The sequence below is a fragment of the Buteo buteo genome, chromosome 1 (assembly GCF_964188355.1).
Source record: "Buteo buteo chromosome 1, bButBut1.hap1.1, whole genome shotgun sequence".
Lineage (NCBI taxonomy): Eukaryota > Metazoa > Chordata > Aves > Accipitriformes > Accipitridae > Buteo > Buteo buteo.
This window is the reverse complement of record NC_134171.1, coordinates 74,601,582-74,613,777: the sequence shown is the minus strand read 5'-3', so window position 1 is coordinate 74,613,777 and position 12,196 is coordinate 74,601,582.

The following is a 12,196-nucleotide window of genomic DNA, read 5'->3' as shown; positions in this document are numbered from 1 at the left end:
CATCTTGCGCACTTAGTTCAGTTGTAGAATTTATATTTTGGACCTTTGTATGGTTAATAAACATAGGTCTATAACGTAGAAAAAAATTGTGTTTTCTAATCTAAAGTTGGTTTCTGAGTCTTGAACTGGGTCAAACAACTGAAAATATGAAATGTCTTGGATATAATCAATGAAAGCCTGACTGAAGAGGCAGCATCCACTTGCTGCAAAAACTTTCTTGTCCATCGGGTCCACTGGCTGTCTCTTGTTCCTTAAGGTAACTTCAGCCAGAGGGGTCATTGTTGTCAGCAGAGCAGAATTTGTCTTATGCTTACAAGCCGAGGAAAGGGAATTGTCCTTATAGTGGCACCAAGAGGTTTTATTATATTCTTTTAAGTTTCAGCTGTCAGAGAAATCATTCAGACTTTTTTTTATCTTCCCTTGGGGATTAGATATTTGGTTTAGGCCTCTTTTAACATGCTTTATACAGCTCATTTTTTGGTCTGTGTGCTGAAGTTGATTATTCAGTGTTGCCTTTTTAATTTTTTTTTTTTATTACTATGGGTAATTTAGTTATTGTTTGTCTCTTGGATATTCTTGAAAGATGTAATTGGAATTAATATCTGCTAGGATACATAAATGAACAAATACTTAAAAAAGGCTATTCAGTCTACAAAGAGCTTAAGGTCTAAAATGAGACAGAGAACAAATAAGAAAGGAAACCAAAGAGAAGATACGCTGTTTCCTAGGACGATAAATGGTCTGTACAGCACTCTATTGCCTCGACTGAACTGCTTTAAGTGAGCAGGATCATGTGTGACATAGTTATCCAGTGTCATCATGCCCCTAAAAATTAGGTGACTCTTCCTCAGACCAGCCATTTTACAACTGTCCTTAATCACAGACAAACAACTACTAATTATACCGTGCTTCCTCTTACACTGCTGATTTTATTAATAAGACAGTCAGCATAATACTGTATTATGTGCTTGCTGTTGTCTGGGGCTTTTTATTTGTATATGCTGTCCTTCTCTATTGAAAAATGTTTAGTAGTATTTTATCTGTATTTGTAGGGTATTCTCTACTAGAGAATAGAGATTTCTTATAGGTGAGAAATAAAATTAGTTTGTTTATTTTGATGAATAGCCTAATTTGACACTTGCCTATACTTTGAAAATGACTGTCTAGAGCAAAAAAGTTATTCCATGTCCTTGAGTTTTTTGGGGGCTTTTTTTGGTTTGTTCTGTTTTTTTGTTTGTTTGTTTTTTTAAGTGGAAAGAAATTGCACTCATCTTTAGTAGTAATGACTAACAATTTTGATTTGCAGCTAAGTCATAATCTTTTTCTTGTGAGAAATGAGTGTCCCCCAAATATTCAATTTCGGGGGAGGGGTCTGTCCTTTCTATCAGTTTCACTAATGAGAAAATTTCATTGGAATGCAAATAAGAAGCTAGAAAGTGGTGGACCTGGAGTTCTCCTTTGTGACCTTTGTAATTCATAATTGTCACCTGTAAGAATGATTAAGACTTGGGCTTTTGTGTAGTTTATACTTTGTGTCTGTATATGCTTACTAACTAAACAGAACAGTAATGATGAACTTAAGGACACAGGAGAAACTCTGAAACATGGCGGACTGAAAATAATTAAAATATTCACCCTTCATTTGTTCTTCATAATTTGTCTCACCACACTTGATAATTACGAGAGAGATTAAAAGCTTGCTTGTTCTCAGCCAATCTCCCTTTCATACTTGATCCCTACAGTGAAGTTGTACTGCTGAATTCCATAGCAGCACAGATTTTTGCTGTGGCATCATATAAGTAAAAAGATTTTGACTTCACTGTGGGGTTAAGCTGCTCTAAAGGAAGAAGGAAGAGAAAATAAAACCTCCTTGTGGAGAAAAAACAACTGCAAAAGCAATGCATGTGATGGCTTGATCCAACAACTGTAAATCCTGGGAGTATTCTCCTTATTTTAAGTCAGTGGGGCTACTCAGTAGGGATTTCTTTCATATTAAGAACTAAAGGGCAAGTCCCACAGTGTGATCAAGTTTGTGGGTTTTTTTCCTCCTGAAATACTGTCTTTTCAAAACCGTAATTTATTAGGAAAATTCTTCCTTAAAGCATATGTATCTGTATTATTTCACATACAAGTACAACACTCACATGCAGGCTCTTTCTGATCGCATCCTAAAAAACACAGCATACGATATTTGGCAAAATACCCATAAAAGAGTGCTGGACATATGCACATAAAAAATAACAGCAGTGGAATGTTTTCTTCTCTGGCTGGTATCATCTAAAGATCGTGATGACAAAGTGTGTGTTTAGAGAAATCTAAACCACCACCAGGAATAGAGGCAGGAAATGAAACCACTGTAATGAGAACTGTTGCCCGCTGTTCTGCTAAGAAATGAAAGACACTTTGATGATGGGTGCAGTGGACTAATGTTGGTCAGTCTCCTGGAAAATAGAATTATGCATAGTTGGTAAACTCTGATAAAATAAAGACCAAAGTCAGTCAGTGACAGGCAAATACCAATTGTAGTCAAAAGATTAGCAGGCTCAATTTTAAACTTACAATGCTTAAAATTCTTCTACTGCTATTTCTAAATGCGTTAGTTTAGGAGTGCTTAATTTTTTTAAGGGGGTAACATCCTTCTAATCCCTCTAGTTAGAATCCCATTCAATGCAAGATCATTGTATTTATAACACCTAAAGCTAGTCTAAAACTATATTGAATCTGAAATGCAGTTTTTAAAAAATATTATTATTTTTGAACCATGGTTTTCATTTTCATATTAAAAGTGAGTTCTCAGGACAGCCAGATAGAAGAATGAGTGTTAAGGACAGATAAAAGGTGTAGAAGTAAAATGGCCCTTTCCTGCCCCCTGCTTCCTCTCTCAAAAACTCCTACATCTAGCTGGGACAAGAATATATTTTTCAGTGAAAATGGATGGTGCAGGGCTGAGGGAGTTGAGACACCTAGAAGTACTTTTTAACAGTTTAAAGCATTCTTCCATTTATAAGATAATATTTTTGAGCTAAAAAGTCTGTTTCTGAATTAAAACGTAATGTGCGTATGCAGAACATAGGTCTGCTTCTTTAAAATAGCCTTAAGAAAGGATTGCTTTGCCTTTAAGCAAAAATGTTTTCCTGTTTTGATTTAGATAAACAGGCATATAAAAGTAAAAAGATTCTTCTTTTGTGAAATGTAACATAGAGCCAGAGTATAAAATGAAAAACCACTATACCTTGTGAAATGTTGTGGATGGCAACCATACCAGGAAACTTTAAAAGGAAAGTGATACAAATCTCCTATATAAAGCACTTTGCACCACATAGGTGGAAAACAGTATGCAAGAGAGGTGAACTCTCTCTTTCTCTAGCTGACTCACTCTTTATGAGTTTCCCTACAGCATTAGCTAGGATCCGACAGATGGTATGGAGAAGATCAAGGCCATGACCCCATGTCACACAGCAGACTTAATTAACATTTCTTTTTTCTTATCCATTCCTTTCCCAGACTCCCAACGGGGCACTTAATGTGCATGAAAGGGTAAAATTGAAGCTATGCATATGGAAGAAAGTCCAATATTTTTAGTAATCTATCTTTGTTATGGAACCACAAATGGAAATAAATGGATTGTAATTCACAAAACTAAGGAAGGTTGCTTCAACAATGTTACCATGATGGATCATTTACTAAAGAAGACAAATTCATCACTCTTACCCTTGGATTACCAATTTTAGAAACACTTTATTATATTTCTCAATTGCTGTTTAGTTTACTCATACAAAGATCGTGTATCTCATGATGATTTAGATTTTGCAGTTTCTGAGTGTGAACGTTTTCACCAACTCTGCAAGTTACAGAAGAGAACAAAGTTCTTAATAGATTTGATTTTGCATGCTGTGACATAACCATAGTCATTTTGTCTATGGCATACATGAAAATGGATATCCACATGCTGTATTTCATTTCACTACAGTTTGTATACAAAAAACCATCAGCAAGCCTGAAACTGGGGAATTAGCCTGGATTTCCAAAGGAACAGAATTCTAAACAAAAGAGTAACGTCAGGTTTGGGACAAACCCCTCCCATTACACAATTACAATTTAAGCCAGAAAGATATGATACCGGGATGGAAAATGGTTATGAGACGTGAGTAGTGTCACAGGGCCAGTCAAACAGTAGATAATCTTGATGGCTCAGAATGAGGTGGCCAGGAGTGACTGTACTTCTGCTTAATAAATCATCAGGTTCATTTAATCTGTTCATTTCAGAATTTGTTCTTTTTATTTTTTCATGATAGAATCGTGCCTGTATTTGTATGAATGTGTTGCTAGCATGGAAAGAAGCCTTAGTAATGCAAAAATAGATATATGAGCTAGGACAGAAGGTTAGACGTCATACGCAGAAGCAAGTATACTAATAGACAGACAAGTAATAATGGGATAGGGGAAAAAACCAAAACAGGTTTGTGTTTATCCAACACAGTTTCTGGGAACAGACTTAGTTTTTACTGTTTTTTCTTTTCCCTTTGCTTTTTGTCTAAGTATTTTCTGACCACAGATCATGTCAGGACCCAGTTGCAGAAATGCATTTATGATTACTCAAGCCCCATGGTATAATTACAAGTTTCAATCTCTGGTTTCCATTCTTGATGTTTTGTCAAGTTTCTAAAATCACGTCAGTAATCTTCATGGAGATGCTTCTGTACTGACCAAGTATGTGTAGAGTGATCTTAATCACCCATAGTAATATATTTCCAGCAATATGTATCTTTTATTCAGCACATAGGCAGATGCTGATTTCATTTTTCCATTTACATCTGAAGTACAAAAAACCCTTTTAGGTAGATTGTCCAGATTCATTGTGAAGGCCCTTCTAGGATTCTTTGCATTCTAGCCTTGCTTTTTACAGGGTTCTATTTCTTAGACAGTTGGGATTACATAAATAGTGATCTTCCATCTGTGTACCACACCCCATTTGCACTGTGTTAGAAAGTGCAAAGTGCTTTGATTTACTCATTAGTAATGATCTTGGGTTTGCTTTTCTTGTCCTCAGTGCTATTTTCTTTCTTTTCAATGACAAAGTATCCAAGGATGTGTTTAACTGATTTAGTCTACAGTCTGCACAAAGAAGGTGAAAAAGCACTTTATGAGCATAGTCTTATTGCAGAAACAATTTTTCTTAAAGTATGTCTTAGTAGAAATTATAATGCTTGAGCAAGGAATTAATACAATTTCAAATAAAATTGCAGACCACAGGGTTTAATCTATATTTAATCTATAAAGAATTGAATCTCACATTCACAAATTAGAAGAATTCCCTGCGGGGTCAGTTGGTTAGTGTTAGTATTTTATTGTACAGAAACCTGAGCTAGGGTATGGCAAATATTTTGCAAACTTTTGAAAATAAAAATGTGCCAGTCACTCAGCTGGAATATGGATTATCTTTCATTTTTGCAATTCTTTGCTATAGGGCCACCTCAGAGTACTAATCTATTCATTTCTGTAAAAAGTAATTGTATCTATTCAGATTTATGTGCAAGGATGTCTCATACTCATATAAAAATTTGTATTTGGTAAGGACATACAATTGAGCTACAAAGCAAAATTTAGAATCAAAGTATGTGTGTTAGAATGCATTGTGGTGATGCTTTTTCAAGGACTTTCTAGCTCTGACTTCAAAAAAAACAAGACAGGCTTTAAAAGAATCAAAAGTCTTGGATAAGAAGATATGGCTGTCTGTTTAAAGATATATAAATAAGCACTGTAGAGTTTTCACCTGCCTGTTAGCAAGAAAAGGAGATAAATAAATAAAGCAAATAAAAAAAAATCCTGAAATGAGATCTAGTGCTGATTCCCATTATGCTTCCTAATGATGCTCATTACAATCCTAACTACATTTTAATGCTGAAATCTAATGCCTCCATTCATCATTGCAATGAAATACAAATGCTGACAATTGACAAACTTAATAATAATAAAAAAGTTCACAGGACTCAAAACTGTCTTTGCATATTTATCAGAAAAGATGAAGCTATGGTGGTTGCAGTTCAGGAATACCTCTCTGGGCAAAAAATGAAAACAAACCAAAAATCCCAACAGAGAAGGGAAAAAAAAAAAAGTAAGAGTCAGCCAATGAACACAACAATCAGTATTTACAGACTTCTTACGGACCGTTTTTTTGGTCACATTTTTTTGCTCACATTTTTTTGCTCATGAAGCTCTCCTTTGCAAGAAAATACTAAATAAAGAGAAAGTGGAGACAGAGGAGGAGAGCAAAACATGTCTGAGCGATTTTGATAAATTATTTTGAGATTATAAATGTTACCGGCAGTTATGTAAATTAAAATCTTTCACATTTATATCTGTCCCATTCAAAAGCATCTGAAAATTATTAATATGCCTACCCAGTTAGCTTCACAAAATTATCAGTTGTCAATGTACACCTACATCTTATGATACATAGTACATCTATAAAGTTAATGCTGTAAACTGATCTTAAAGGGAGCAAAGATTGACATTAATTTCTTTTCTCACACTCCTTGGTTCCAAGGTTTGAAATGTAAACATCCCAAGTGTTTTGTTTTATTTTATCATTATTATGCTTTCCTACTTTTTCTTGTTCTTTCACATAATAAAATCTCAATAAATGTGAAGATCTGTGATAATTTATTGAGAAGTATAATTTGATATTATTTGATGCACGGAGAGTTTTATCCTGATGGTGATAAAGCTGAATTCTGTTATACTTGAAGTCTAATTCTCAGTTGTCATGCATAATCCAACCCTAAAGTAGAAACTGTAGGGGTAAGTTTTGTAGGGGTGGTATTACATGGGATGCAAATATATTAATTCTGTCCTTGTAAAGATGAATACTAATATATATTTTCCATTAGATGCTTTAGCAGATGTCATACAATGAGAATGTCTTCAAGTACCACTGAAACCATAGTACTGGTTTTCTGACTAACATCTGGCTGTGCTGAACTAAGCCTCTTTTATGGTGGTGAGAGGGAGAAACCAAAGAGTTTTTCCTTCCTGGAAAATTGTATTGAGTCTCTCTTCCGCCATGTACAACTCTGTTGATTCTTCTCTTTGGTATCCCTGTTCTAGATTATTACATTTATTGTATCAGAAACATCTTTTCCTGTTCCACTATTCCCTATTTTAATACTTTTCCATTTTGTTTTCTCGTTTTCTCTTTTTGCTTTTCTTTTATTCTTCTTTTCCTCTCCTCTTTCTTTTGGCTTCTTTGCATTTTCCACCTGCCTATCTCCTTCATGCACTTTGGCTTTTAAAGAACACTCTCATGTCCAAGTTGCCATGACCTCAAAATACAAAAATATCCTCAGTCAAACCTTTCATACTTCTTTCAGTAGGACAGTACTGGGTTTGAGGGATTGATGGAGAGGAACATGGGGGTTGTGTATCACTGTGCAGGCAGGAAAGGCTTTTAGAAATAGGTAAACACAGTGCATATACACCCATATGACTCAATATAATGTGCACAAGCGATTCTCTTGGAAGAATTTCTGAAGACAACAAATTTTGCTTGTAAAACATTTAGGTTTAGTCTTCTGTTAAAACTATTTCATCATTAAATGAAATTTAAAGCTCACTTCTTTGCTTAATATTTGTCACTTTCCCTTATTTGCAATGCTTTTTGTTCCAAAATCAATTAAATTTTCCCATTTGATGCTACTCTGCACTTCAATTTGTAGTCTTTTAGCAGAAATACAGTCACTATTACTTTTAACCAAATCTTATTGTTCAGTAGCTCTCAGTCTATCTTCACTCAAAAAAAAAAAAAAAAAAAGAAAAAGAGATATGAGATAATGTAGTAAATGAAGACTAATTACAGCTAAGGAAATACCAAAGAAATATATTTCATTTTCTGACTGATACATAGTTGTGGGCCATCTTAAAGAAATATTGGAAAGCTGTATAGAAATATTGCTGTAATAGAGATTTAGAACTTTTAGCCAAATTATATACAGGTTTTGTGTCTAAAAAGGGAAGTCCTGAATTATAAAATAGAAAATAAGAAATAAGTGTAAGTGGAATAAATCCTCCTACCCAACCACAGCTTTCTTTAAACATGTCATGTGCAAAGAACCATGTCTTTTTTTCTGTTACAAGTCTCTGTCATATTTATCTCTTTCAAAAATAACGGCTGAAAAATTCTACCTATAACTATGGGTATATGCTCATATCTGCCTAATTTATCTACTTTCTCCTCTTCAATTACTTGCAAAATCTGGGTTGAAAGTGCTGTCATAATCCATTTATCTAGACACATTTAGTCAAGTGATATATTTGGACTTCAAATAAAGGTACTGAATGTGATTGCGTGGTCTTGCCCTATAGCAGTGTTCTGCAGACTGGTGAAAATTTTTCCTTATGAGTAGAAAGCAACTCTAACTTTTGGGGTTTAGTAATAGTAGCAACTGTTGATGACGTGTCATTTTAGAACTATACTTACATTAGGGTGGAAATCTGAAAATACTCTGTTAATCGCTATTTCTCCTGTAAACAGTTTCACATAGGAAATAACAAGAATATTCTAGTTCACTTACATGAGACACGGATCTAACTAGAGACTTAGGATCTTTGAAAAAATGGAAGTGGGCAAATTTTGGCTTTTTTGCAGGTTATCCAAATACTCAGAAGCTGGTAGATCTGACTCAGTTTTCTCCCCAACCAAGAGCTGATATACCCACTATCTCCATGTTATTTTAGCAGAGTTTACAAATTGCACGCTCTGGCTGTGTATGAATCTTGGTGTTCTTTGGAGTTTCCCTTCTGATCAGAGGACCATTAATATTTAGTAATAATAATGCAAAATATTGATGGCATAACAGGAGAAGCAAGAACTGAATGGCTCCTGAAAGCTGGCTACTCCCTTCCAGAGGCAGTCTCTGACGAGCTGACTGCTGCAGTGCTACTTGTAAGGGGGATGTAGATGAAAGACAGTTTTTTCCCTATCATGATATGAGTGTATCAGCATTCATGTAAAAAAAAGTCACTTCATCTAAATGCTAGTACAACTACAATCAGACACAATTTTGCCCATGAATGTACACGTACACATGCACACACCTGTATGGAAGACTATTCAAGTTAGCTAGTGCTAAGGAAATGTACAGAAACATGATTCTAACAGAAGAATTGTTTTTAGGTATCATATAACAAAAATGAAACTTTGCATAGCAAACCGGTCTCTTATACTGCCTCTGATTTCAAGCCAATAAATGTCAAGATCTTTAAAAATGAACTCCTAATAATAAAACAACTTTTAGATTCATCTCGATCCTTTCTATGTGCTCTTACTTTTGAGTCAGAGTGATTGATACGCAAGTTATTTCCTGAAATGTAAATGATTCAGGTAATCCCATTAGGAAAGGTATGAAACTGTAAATTTCTTATGAAGTAAAAATTACAGTGCAGTCTGATGTCTGGAGAGCCATTTCACAGCCTCACCAGGGGAAAAAAAAGGATAGATAAGCAAGAATATACAGCATGTGGTCTACAGGCTTGTGCTTGCTCAAGTGATACCAGTCACAGCTGATTGAAAGCCAGTGTTTCACATTTGCTATAGATTTTAGATTATCTTCTTGTCCAAATTCCTCCCAACTTTTCAGGAATTTGGAGAGTTTTCTTCTGTACCTTGCATTGGATTTGGTGAGAAAGCATTCAGACCAAGTCTCGCCCAGAAGGCTTTTGATCAGCATGATGATTGCCCATTTTTCATTTGATTTCTTTCCTGTTAGAATACTCTGGGCCAGAATTCCTGATCCCCTTATGGTTGTTGTTTACCGGTGGGTATTGTGCTCCACAGAATTACAACTGGAAGATACTATTTCACTTCTAGCTTTTATGATTTCCTTTCACATGTGTTTTCTTCAATAGGAGCCAAGATTATATTCTCTTCATAAAGGTTATCTTAAGACATGATTGCAGAAATCCATTATGGTGGTCTATGATCCAAAACTAGATTTTGTAATGATGTAACTGCCCTTTAAATAGATAAATTTGCTCATTAGAAGGTAATCCACTCAAGTGGGAGAGATGCAAAACAATGGAAGACTGTAATACTCTTCATGTGATACAAAGTGAAAGGAAAGAGGTAGAAAACCCAAGTATCAGAGGGCAGAAAAAGGGTGAAGAGGAACTAGATGCCATTTATGAGTAACTTACTGCAATTGATTATTGGATGCTGTTTCCCATCTGCTTGGCAAATAGAGAAAGATACCCAGAATGAATTGTTTTGTTTCATAATTGCTAAATGGTGGTCAGGCGTGATGGCGTTTTAAGTTGCTCCACACAGAAGCACCAGCACCTTGTCCTCCGTAGCTTTCCTTTCCACTTTGCCAGGAAAGTGTATGGGATTAGGGAGGCACGAGGTCTAGCTGAGACAGGCCATACTGTAATGCACTTCAGAAGAGATGAGAATGGCACTTTGTACACACTCATGCATGAAGGTGACAATTTTGGTTTTCATTGATTTCCCAGGAAAGCTTTCAGGTTTTCTTTCTAAGAGCAGGATGTGCAACACAAAGGAGGAGACCCTACTTCTCCTGTTATGGAGAATGTTGAATCTAGTGCAAAGAATCAGCCAGTTGATTACTACGAGCTTTTTCTTTTAATCCCTGAACAGATTGTGATTGTGGTTTTCATTTCCAATTTGTTAGCAGGTTTATATTGTGGTGGGAGAGATTGTTTAGGTTTAGGATTGATTATATCTTTTGCCTAATTACCTTCTGGTTTTTAGGGAATCCTTTGCCAAATTAACTACCAGTTTTTAGGGAAACCTGTAATGTGAGAACTGATACCGTGCTCAAGATGTGCCCTCTGATAGAACTGTTTCTGAATTTACTGTAGATTTGTAGTTCCTTCTCGCTGCATTAATTTGGTTTTGTTGCTATGGACTTGCTCTTTCTTAAAATGTAAAGCTTGCTGAGATAAACTCTTCATAAATGCTAGTCAGCTGAACTTTGGGGATGCAGTACTTAAAGCAGAATGGGATTTAGCCATATAGCTGTCTTTGTTTATTTTATCTATTTACTAAGACATGGTGCAAGCTTTTCTATTTATTGGATATCTACCAATCCAATAAAGATAGATCAGCATTCCCACATGTTTTTTCTCAAACCTGCTTTTAAGCACTTAAGTATGGCTCTCGAGTCCAATCTTATGTTACCCTAAGCAAACACATTTTACATTCTTGCAAACCAGTGTGTTAAGCCCAGCTTTTGAACAAGTTGTGTTTCTTGTCTTCACAACTCCTACCAGATGTAATTTTCACAACCTTGGTTGTCAGATGGTTCATAATCATCTTATAATCTCTATTTTAAAAGCTATGATCTAGGCATTATTAAATTTGTTCCTGACTAACACTGTTTACTCCCCATCTAGGTTTTCATTCTCTTTGTGGTATTCATTCATCTAATACAAGTATGAAAAACAGTCATATTTTTTCTTTCTTTTAAGAACGCTGAACAAATAAAGCTCACACTTCATTGTCTTCATGCCTTTTATCAGCAGTCAGTCAGTTCTGTCTAGGAGACTGAACTGAAGCAAATTTCAGTAGGAGTTTGGCCCACCTATAGAGCACGACGTCAAGCCTAATTGTGTCCTAAAGCCTGCAGTAGCACAGCACCATCAATAAATTAGCAGTTATTTTAAGAGCTGTTCGAAGCAGTTCACACTGCAATTCCTCTGTCTGATGAATTTCATGATGCATAGATTAAAAAAAAACCCCAAACTACAACAAGATATAAAGTCCAAATTGAAGATATTAAGACTTGAGAGTTAATACCTTTTATAAAATACTAAATTTCAGAATAACATTTTTCCCTTCTCGGGGAGAAACTTAGGGAAACTAAGCATTCAGAAAAGCTTAACAGTAGGCAAAGATTTGTTATTATCTGAGTTGGTTCACCAAGGTGCATTCTTTTTGTTTATCAAAACTAATGATGTAGCGCCAATGGTCAACAGCAATTTGCCGAGGCATTATGATGTGGGTACCTTCTATCTTCCTCTTAGTTTTATACTTCCAAAGTTCAGTTAAGTGAAGCAAATTCATGAAAGTCATTCTTCTGGTGTTTTATTGGTTGCAGTTGTGAATGTGTGCTCAAGGCTTGCTGTTAAGGTTTGTGATACTTAGTTGGATTAATCTGCCTGCCGATACCAACAGCATTTC